Source organism: Phodopus roborovskii, unplaced genomic scaffold, assembly GCF_943737965.1.
Source record: "Phodopus roborovskii unplaced genomic scaffold, PHOROB, whole genome shotgun sequence".
Taxonomy (NCBI): domain Eukaryota; kingdom Metazoa; phylum Chordata; class Mammalia; order Rodentia; family Cricetidae; genus Phodopus; species Phodopus roborovskii.
Window position 1 is genome coordinate 41067 of NW_026126639.1, and position 11395 is coordinate 52461.

The 11395-nt window shown below is 43.9% G+C and overlaps 1 pseudogene; it reads right to left on the reverse strand.

The window, feature by feature from the left end:
* Positions 1-8869: 8869 nt before the first annotated feature.
* LOC127213077 (39S ribosomal protein L15, mitochondrial-like) lies at positions 8870-9711 on the reverse strand (annotated as a pseudogene).
* Positions 9712-11395: the final 1684 nt, after the last annotated feature.

Below are 11395 nucleotides of genomic sequence, written 5' to 3' on the forward strand. Positions count from 1 at the left end.
AATATAATAGTTATAATTCACTTCATAGACCTGAAGGCTGAGTAAGGAGAATGTGAGGGAAAGGTTACCGGGCCTAGGAAACATAGAGTGATTATGGCATGCTGGAGATATTTCTAAAATGCCTAAATATTACTTATTCACAGAAGGCAAATGAAGATGGACGAGACAGGAGATTAGCCTTTCTGTATGTGGGGTGTGCAGCCTGCAGACCAGACATCTGAAACCCAGGCTCTGGAAAGTCACACAGCCCCACACCTGCATTTCCAATATGGCAGGCCCTCCATTTGCATATCGGATGTTCTTGTCCCCAGAATTCCAGTTATGAAGATAAGTGAGAATCCTTTTAATGTGTGCTGTGAGGAGCCTAGCTTGGTGGCACACACCTAATTTCCAGAGCCCAGGAGGCAGAGGCAAGTAGGTCTGTCAGTTTGAGGCCAGCCCGGGCTACAGAGTGAGTTCCAGGACAGCCATGGATACACAGTGAAATATTGTTTAGAAAAAAAAATCAAAAACAAAACACACACACACACAAAAAAAAAAAAAAGTTCCTTGAATTCAAATGAATTGTTCTACAGCAGTTAGTGAAACACAATTTCTTTGGTTGCCTCACCTGAGGGAAGGTAGAAGGTAGTCAATAAAACTCTGCCAGTTACAGCCATTCATAAACGTTGTTTAACTAATGGTGCAAGGTCAAAGATACCCACAGATGATAAGGTGGCAAGGCCAAATGCACCACCACTGAGCTATTTGTTGTATTTTACCTTTTCTTTTTTTTTTTTTTTTTATTTTGAGACAGGTTTCATTCAGTTGTCCAGCCTGGCCCTGAAATTAGTTTGTGGCCCAGGCAAGCCTTGAACCTGCCGTCTTCTGCCTCACTCTCCAGACTCATTTTCTTTACCTCTTTAGGGAGTGACAACAAAGATGGACAGTCGAGGCACAATGGGAAACAAGAACACGTGTAAGAAGAATGGCGGAATGCATTTTATTTTTTTCCCAAGACGCAGGAGGCAGGTGCAGGCAGATCCCCGAGTTCCAGCCAGCCTAGTCTGCAGAGTAAGTTTGAGGCCACCCTGGTCTACATAGTAAAACCCTGTCTCAAAAAGGGAAGGAAAAACATGAAAAGAAAAAGAAGAATATTATTTGACGAATGCTCCTCAATGGACTATGAATGTTATGAATGAATTCCAGCACTGTGACACATAGAAGGTACTTTATACATATTAACTATGAATTAGCAAAGGAAGACATCATACAGTTGCATAAACTAGATTCAGGTCACTGATGGTGGAATTCTAGAAGTGGCTTCTTTAAGGATCTTGTAAATGAATGGGTAAGGACACAGAGGGTCTGGTGCGGGCTGTCCTAGTCCGCTTTCTATTGCCTATTGCTCTTTCAAAACGTTATGACCACACTCGGGGAGGGTTGTTTTGTTTTGTTTTGTTTTTTGGCGTATATGTCCAGATACAGTCCATCATGAAGGGAATTCAGGGCAGGAGCTCAAGGCAGGAACCTGGAGGCAGGAGCTGAAGCAGAGGACATGGATAAATGCTGCTTGCTCCCTTGCTCCTCACAGCTTGCTCAGCCTGATTTTTACACAATTTAGAACCACCTGCCCAAGGGTGGCACCACCCACAGTGGGCTGGCCCTCCACATCAATCAATAATCTAGACCACGCCCACTGCCTGGTCTATAGGTCACTCTAGAAAGCAGCAGGGCGGGCTAACAGGATGGCGCAGTGAGCACAGGTACCTGACGACGTAAGTTCAAACCCCCATGGTCACGGTGGAAGGAAGCTAAGTGATCCCTGCAAGTCCTCTGACTGCCATGAGCACAGTGGTTCATGTGCGCGCACGCACGCGCACACACACACACACATACACACACACACACACACACACACACACTTTTGATAATAAATAGTTCTTTAAAAGAGACATAAGCAAGAGAAGTACTGCTTCTCACGTACACCAGCCCTCAGGACCAAGAAAGGCCATGGTCAAGTACGCAAATCTGAGGGAACTACCAGGAAAACACATATCATCCCTGGCCCCACACAGTCCCTTGAGGCTACAGAGACCAGCAACTCCCACTCCTCCTTCTGCCCCACAGCACCTCATGGAACCTGCCAGAACAAGGATGAGTTGAGCTCTCCACCTTTTCGACTCAGCACTCATTCCTTACGTGTGTCTTCCTCTCTTATTTCCTTTCTCTCTTGTGCACGTGTCTCGTGGCGCTTTGCGTGGTGCTCAGCGAGGGTTTAGGATGGTGTTAACGTTCCTCCGCTACAAGGCATCCTCGCTGTACTCTTGAGCCACATTTCATATCCTCCCCGTTTATCCCTGTGTGTTTTATTCTTCCTCTCTCGTCCTCTCTTTGTTCTAACCTTCTAAAGCTTTACAGTGTCTAAAATCTGGGCATACCACCAGTGTCCCAATTTCCTCCTCCTTGACACGTCACGAACATCAGAATTTCTTTTTTTTTTTTTTTTAATTTTTAAAGTTGAGCTAATATTTAATCCTATCCTTATCCGTCTTATTTCCCTCCCATCCCTAATCTTAGTAACTAAAATATAAGTATACTCCATACTATCCTTGGCTGTTTTTCCTCCAACAGTTATTAAAATCAGTGTTACTAATTTCCAGGCAGGACAAGGGCAGAGAGGTAATAGCAGACACCTGTAGTTGCTCTCTACAATTGAAATTATCCTTCAGACTGAAAAGAAACTCAGACTCATCCATGAGGTCACAGGAAAGAATAAACGGTACCAGAATTAACACTAAGCCAGAAGGAAGAACAAAGACTCAAACTCCAGAAAAACCAACAAAATGGCAGGAATCAGCAATAACTCTGAATATCAATGTTCTTAATTTGCCCAAGACACAAGTCTGGGGCTGGAGAGATAGATGGCTTAGACGGTATAAGGGCTGGCCTCATCTGACCTCCACTGGCACCAGGCATGACAGGTAGACATACATGTGGGCAAAACACCCCTACACATAAAATTTAATTTAATTTAAAAAGTAGCAATAGAGGTAAAGTCAAAGGTCAACCCTAGGGCAATAGCAATGGGTAACTTTAACACAGGCCATCCTGACAAAGATAGATATCTGAATTAAATGGCATCGTAGATCAGGAGAACTTAACAGGCTTCTACAGATGCCACATCCAAAGGCTGGTGCTGTCCATGGAACTGACTCCAAGCCAGATCGTATATGATGGCACGAAACCAAGTCTTAGCAAATATGGAAAGTTGAAATAGTCCCTTGTATCCCATCTGATCACAGCAGAATTACCATAGCTGGGAAATGCAATCAGCCTCGATGTGCATCAGCTGATGAATGGACGGCATAAACGTGATGTTTTTACACAAGGGAATTTTATTCAGCTGCAAAGGACGATGAAATTTGCAAGAAAAAAAGGGGGGGGGACTGGAAAATATGACACCCCTAAACGGAGTAGCCCAGGCCCAGAAAGACAAATGCTGGACACTCTCTTCACTTGTGACCCTGGCTTTGAGTTTTCAGAGTGGTGGGTTTAATTTTGAGCATCTGTAAAGGTCAGAAAGCTAGAGAGGACTCATGAGAGGGGGAGGGGAAGAGGTATTCAGGATGAGGGGTTGGATAACAGAACACATTGTGCTACGAGGGTAGGTGTCAGTCAGTTAAACACTTTTTCAGAGACTGGGATGGGGAACCGGAAGAGGAGGAGATTGGAATAAATTAACCAACTCTAAGGATGTAAGGAAACCTGCTACTTTGTAGGCTAACTAAAAGTAAAATAATGAAGTAAGGAGTTTTAGCTAAGATACCCTGCATGGGTGGATTCCCCGCCCCTATAGTTATTAAATAAAATCTCAGTACCAGGCCCCCAAACAACACAGGCTATTGTACTTGATTGCTCACCAGAACCAGATGGCAAGACCCTATTACTAAATATACAGCTTACTTTGATTGCTGGACGCAGAGAAATCAAGCTGGAAGTAACCAGAAACTTCCTCCCAGTTGATCGGCTTTCTCTGGGGGAGAAGAGTTATCAATGGTATCCCTGAGCAGTAAATCCCAGACGGCACGCCCTGACTAGCTGAGCAGCTTGGGCCAAATGTGCAATGTCGGCACTAAGTCTGCCGGGGTAATTACCTGCCTTTGCATTGCACTCGAGCCCTTCTCTGCGGCAGGGAATTCATGTCCGGTACTAAAGGCCTAGTCAAAAGCCCACGGCTAGAGAGGCCATAGGCCCTATGAGGCAGCTTGCTGTAGCTTTGCCAAATGGACAGATTGTCAAATTGCCTTCGGAAAACATTTGTGCACATAGGTTGATGCTACCCTCTACCTTGCCCAGAGAAGCTTCTCTCCACAGTGGTCAGCAGTCAATGCAGAGACTCACAACCAGTCAAAATGCTGGCAATAAGTGAGCATCTAGCCCTAAGTGGGACATCAGTATCAACAAGCATCATCCCTGCACCCCGCTGCCTCATCGTTGGCCGGACACGAGACCCAGGGAGCACCGAGGGACAGGGAATGCAAACAACACAGAGGATGAGGGAGGGTCCCACCTGTGAATCGTCTTCTGCGTGAGACCTGGCCGCCGCCGCGCTCATGAGCTCGCCCACTGCGGCCATGGTTACCTGCCCAAGATCAAGACAAGAAGGCAATAGTAAGTCAGTCTAGTGGGTTATCAAAAAAATTAAAAAAAAAAAAGACATGAAAATGGGGTGTGTGGGGGTTTGTCTAGGAGGAGTGTGAGGGAAAACTGGAGGTATAAATGATCAAGACACATCATATATTTGTCAAAGAATAAAATTTTTTTCTTTAAAAAAAAAAAAGATGGAAAAGAATAGTGTGAGAAGAGACCCAGAATGGCACAGTAAGAACAGATCTGTTAACCATAACTACAGGCTTAGTGACCGTGACACCAATGTCCAGTAACACAAATCAAATCTCTCCTTTCAAATCTCCCTCTTCCATGGGTCTATGCGGAGGCATCTACTTCCCCTGCTGGGCGTGACAATGTGACTTATTTGACCAAGGACATGTCAACATAAGTTAACATGTGCAAAACTGAGACCTGTGTCTTTGCATAGGGTTTGTCATCCGTGTTGCTTGGAAAGCCCTGTGGCCCAATATTCCATACAAGAGCAATATGGAAGCAATATTCCATACAAGAGACCCAAGAGCACACTCTTTGCTTAGGAACTGAACTAGCTAAACTCCAGCCGAACAAAAAACACACGCACAAGAAATAAATGCAATCTCATGCCACTAGGTCTTACAATCGTCTCCAGTAGACGCTGTATAAATCTGCTGAGATTTAAAGCGTTGAGAACTGGAGTAAGTAGGTTTTGATCACATCACATCAGTTCATTCACACCAAGCCAGTCTATTCCCAACCTTTTAGCACTGGTGAAGATGAATATTTAATTCGCATATAATGGCAAGTCCTTCTGTCCAATTGTTTTTACGATTGTGAGTTTCTGATGGAAAAGGTGTGATTATTGAGACATGGCAATAAAGCAGCCACCTGTCTCTGCCGAGAGCACCAGAGCATTTGAAATTTCCCCTGTATTTATAAACTGAGAGAAGAGACTCTCCTCACCGTTTATTCTGGATTCTCGCAATCATCGTATCATCATAGCTGACATGTCAGTCACTCTTGTTGAGAAAATCCATAAATGACAGTAAGAGGAGCAAAAGATTGCAAGATGGGGAATCTTCCATGTAACCAGCTTTTCTTCTAGGGCCACCAATCAGCTCCCAAATCATGGTACAAAGACATTATTAGTTGTGAATTCTCAGCCTTAGCTTAGCTCTTATTGAAATGTTTCTCTTTATCTACATTTGCCTTGGAGCTTTGTAACCTTTCTTCCTTCCTTCTTTCCTTCCTTCCTTCCTTCCTTCCTCCCTTTCTTTTTTTCTTTCTGTATGGCCCACTTTCCTGCTTTTCCTGTACGGCCCACTTTCCTGCTTTTCCTGTGTCTGGCTGGCGGGCAGCTGGCTGGCTTCTGACCCCAAGCATACCCCTCTCTCCCTTGTTCTCTCCTTCTTCTCTTCAAGCCTCCTTCTTCTCCTATTTATTCTCTCTGTGTTAGGAGCAGTTTTCCTGCCTGGTCCCACAGCCACATCAGCCCCAAATAACACACAGAGACGCTCTATTAGATATACTTTTGTTGGCCTGTTACTAGCATTTCTTATCGGCTAGCTCTGTCTTAAATATTAACCCATTTCCATTAATCTAAGTATTTCCACGTGGTCTTATCTTACCGGAGAGAGGGCCTAGAGTTCTACCCTGTTGGTCCTACATCTTGAAAACTCCTCCTACTTCTCCCCCAATCCTCCTTGTCTCCTAGTCCCACCTATCTTGCTTTCCTATTGGCCAACAGTGCTTTATTCATTAACTAATAACAGAAACATATTTACATCATCTCTGCCCATCAGCCCCACCTATCCCTATTCGGCCTACTTTTTATTAGACCAATCAGGTGCCTTAGGCAGGCAAGGTGGAAACAGTAACACATCTTTAAATAATTAAGCAGATGAAGCATAAACAAATGTAACAAATCCTTACATTATTAACAAAGGCAACAGAAACAAATGTTAAAGTAATATTCCACAGCATAAACAAATGTCTAGTAAAAATAATGTCCCACACTTCCTCAATAGCATTTTTAGTCAGTAGACATCTATACTTGTATTATATATATTATGCATGTGCATAACAACTATAAGAAATAGATGCACATCATTAGGCTGTGTTCCATGATATTCTAGGCCCATCAGCCTCAGGCCTCCACCTTCCCTTGCCTACTCATTAACTCTGTGGCCCTCTAGGGTCTTTTCTTCGAGGCTCACACAGAAGAGCATCCACCTCCTAGTTCTACTAGAGCCAGGCTTGATGCGCAACCCACTGTTGGAAGGTGGGTGTGGGAAGATCAGGACTCTCTTCCCCATATAATCTTTAGGGGCTGCGATGGTGTGAAAGAAGATGATCTCCAAAGGGAGTGCACAATTTGGAGGTGTGGCTATGTCGGAGTATGTGTGGCCTTGTTGGAGGAAGTGTGTCACCATGGATGTTGGCTTTGAGGTTTCATATATGCTCAAGCCAAACCCAGTATCTTAAACCACTTTCTGTTGCCTGCCTGCCAAGCTGTAGGACTCTCAGCACCAGCACCCACCGTGATGATAATGGACTGAGCCTCTGAAACTGTAAGGAGTTGCCATGGTCATGGTGTCTCTTAACAGCAATAGAAAACCTATCTAAGGCAGAGGCTAGCCCAAGATACATGAGAACTTGCTCAAAAAAATAAAAGGAGGATGGAGTATTTTGGAAAGAATGAACTAGGATTTTAAAAAAAAGTGTCAGAAGACGAGAGAGAAATCTGAAGCCTATTATAGTCACCAGCTCAAGGGAGAGAGAGGTACCCTACTAGTGACAGGTACTTTGCCAGGAAATGGACATACTTAAAGTGTAATGTCTGACCTTCAAGATCTGGAGGGAAATAAAAATGTGCAAATATTCCAGTAAGAGACCTGGGAAGGTATATTGAAGGAAACTACTCCAGATGTACAGATATTGGTCAAGTTCCTAGGCTGGGATTTTTTTTTAATGAGTTTTGGGTTTTTATCTTAAGATAACCAGCTAGGAATCACTTTAACTGTGGGAGAATTCTAATGAGTTATTCAAGATCAATGCTTAATGGTTCAGCCAGGCATGGTGGCTCATGCCTGTAATCTCAACACATGGGAAGTAAGTGTTAGGAATTCAAGGATAGCATGGGATGCATGAGACCATCTTTCATACAAACAAACAAACAAAAAAAAAAAACTATAACCACTTAAAGTAAATTAAGCTTTTGAAAGCTCATTAACTTCTGAATATTTTACCAGGAAAGCTAGAGCTCAGAATTCAAGGCCAGATTTAAAACCACCACCTAAAACAAAATACAAACCCCTATTTCCATTTTTTATATGGCTTATATATCTACTCAATATGCTTCCTTAAACTGAAATGTCTTCAAGTCTGACACAAATAAATTTTTATCAATTGGAACACTCTTCAAGAAAAATGCTAACGGCTTGATCACGATCTATACTTAGGAATGCTGGGAAAATTAATTTGTCATCTGCTGATATGCTCCTTTGTGACAACTCAACAGCTGCCAGTCACATTCTGAGCGTCCCCATCCCAACTGGGACTCACAGCGCGCTTCCCTGGGGCTACTGAGAAAGAGAAGCCATAGCTCCTTAGCACCTGCTCCCAGGCCTACTGATCAGTCCTCTACACTTGCCCTTCATTCTGACAAAACAGGAAAGAAACGATCATGAAAAGATGGACAGGTGGATCTCTCTGAGAGTTGGAGGCCAGCCTGGTCTATGGAGTGAGTGACAGGACAGGCCCCAAAGCTACACGGAGAAACGCTATCTCGGAAAAAACAAACAAACAAACAAAAAAGTTTTTTAAAAAAGTTTTAAAGTAGTTAAAATTAGGCTGAGCAGTGGTGGCACACACCTTTAGTGCCAGCACTTGGGAGGCAGAGGCAAGGGAATCTCTGTGAGTTCAAGGCCAGCCTGGTCTGCAGAGTGAGTTCCGGAACAGCCAAGGCTACACAGAAACCCTGCCTCAAAAAAAAAAAAAAAAAAGAAAGAAAGAAAGAAAGAAAGAAAGAAAGAAAGAAAGAGAAAGAAAGAAAAGAAAAAATAACAGAGGGAAGGTGCTTAAATTCACCTTCTTAAAGACCATTACCATTGGGCTTTTTGAGGCATACACCCACCTGGAAAGGCTCAGTTTCTGCTGCCTGAGATTTCACTTCACATCTGACCACAATGACGTTGGGGGGACCAATCCGAGGACTTGAGGCCCTCAAGAAGTTCTCAACATGTCTGCTTTACTGAAGGGAGTTCAGGAGCTGTAATACTTGAGGAGATTCTCATCTGTAGGCTTTAGAATTTTCTTAACTGCCATATCCACCACCCAATCAGGAGCAAGACGAACGAGAATCTGTCTTGGATCCTTCTGAGCGCTGAGCATTCTAAAAAGTTCAAGAAGAATGGAGCCATACTTCATGGTCAGCTCAAGGCTTTAGGAAATTTGGCAGGGTCGGCCAGGTAACCCAGGCTTTTGCATCTGTGTAATACGACACCAGTGCTTCAGGTGAGAAGGGGCTTGCACAGGATTTCCAGGCTTCCTGGGTCACAGAAGGCTGTAGTAACAACACAGCCATTTCTTTCAATCGCATCAATGGCTATTTCTGAAGCCAACTACACCTCAATATTCACTGGACCCTATAATCCCTTTTAAGTGGTTGGATGGTAACACCTCTCCCATTAAATCAATAGGTTGCGCTGGATCAATTCGCCCTAAACCAATGAGATACTCCAGTCTCCTGAGGCTCAGAGGCAGATACTGATGCCTAAAACTACGTCCTTCATTGAATCCGTAGTTTGGGATTCGGATGTAAAACGGAGTCTGCCCTCGCTCAAAGCCCAGCCTGGACCGAGTTCTCTCTTTCTCCTTTATGGTCTCTGCCACATTTCCTACCTCTTCTCGGATCTCTTGCATGTCTTTCCCATTTTTCTGGAGTCAGCCTTGGGCCAGGCTCACTAGCAGCAAGGAGCAGAGCAGATCCAAGCTGGCCCCTCCGCCACACACCACGCCAGCCGTGACCCACGGTTTCGCCAAGGCCCTGGGCTGGGGTTTTAATAGCCAGTCTCTTAACATGTGACCCCTTATTGTCCAATAGAATGATTAAAGATATCTGTATTTCCGATGAGGTCATTCTTGTGATTAGAACGGCCAGCCAGCATGCTTACCCACAGTGAGATGGTCGTGACCAGGTAAAATAAAGACAGATGTGATACTGATACATCTACAAAACGAGGGATACCAAAGATTGACAGAAACCCCACAGAATCTGGAGAGGAGACCTGGAACACATCCTTCCACATAGTCCTCAGACAAAACCAATTGCCGCGGACACCTAGGCATCAGCTTCCGGAACTGTGACAAGATACATTTCTTTCAGCTAAGTCACCCAGTGTGTACTAGTTGGCTACAGCTGCCTAGAAAACTTACACCTGTGCCTTCACGACTATTCCGTAAATGGTCTTGTTAGCTCAATTCCATAAATGCTATGGGAATGCAGTTGGAATCCATTAAAAAAACCTCTAGATAGAACATTCTATGAAGTACCCCAAGGCTTAAGACAAATAATCATCATCATCATCATATCTAAAAGAAATTGTTTTTATCTATGAATTAATGGGTGTCAGACCAAGAAAAAATAATTTCTCTCCTATTTATTTCAAAATCCTATTCCATTGTGTAGAGCCTTTCACAAAATACTTCATTTGCGATGACTCACTTGGATCCTTTACTCTCTTCTAAATTTTCAAGCCGTTTATTTTTTAATTTGTTAATTCAGCTCCACCCTAAGCACCAAATTTTAAGATATTTCTGTTATGAGAGTGCTTAATAATCTCTATTCCCGGGTGGTTAATCATCTAACCTGTCTGGACAATGATCAAACACTATTGTATTAAATGAGATTTCTTTTTCTTTTTCTTTTAATGGACAAAGCCCCACTTTTTGGGCCTGAGCCAACTAGCAGGTCACATTGGCAGCCATAAGTCCATCTTCCAAAGACACCTTCTCATGGCTTTCCTGGTAGTTTATTCTATGGCTGGCACCTGCCCTGACCATCTGTGCCAGCTTGGTGGCTCTGCCCAGATTCTGGATCCTTGGCTTCTCTGCTCTGACCTGTCTAGCCACTGACTAAACCCCGAATCTGACCTATATATGTCACAATAGCAGCAAAGGCTCACTAGGCAAAAATCTATTTCCTTCTGGCCAAGAGAACAAAATTGTCTGGCCTGAGCAGAGACCTAACAGACCTAATCCAAGTGGACCTGTCAATTACTTGGGCAATGGACCACCCTCCAGGAAGGTGGCTTCACCTTAAGATACATTAAAGGAATGGGAGGAATAATTATCCCTTTGATGAGATAATGTGCTCCTCCCTCCCAGGGCCGCCCCTAGCACAGCTGATTACAGAGCTGCAGCTACGTGGCTTTGTAAGGCTTCCCACTTTTCTGAATTACTCAAAAACAAAAAGTGTAACTTTTCCATTTCTTCCATTTTCTAAGCACACTTTCTCTGACTCCTTGGGCTTCATTTTTCCTCTAGGGCCTGCTTCTCTACCACATGGGTGCTTGTCCGCCATGTGACCGGCGCCCGTGCTAGCCTGTCACAGTCAGTGTGGACACAGTCAGCATGGCCTTTTTTCTTCCTCGTCTCCCTCTTCAGCATCTAGGCAGCTGCTGAGATTTGCAGTTTGCCTGCTCTGGGATTTTTTCTTTCTAAACCCTAACAAAATTGTCCTTGAGATGACTTTTGAGTCCATTCT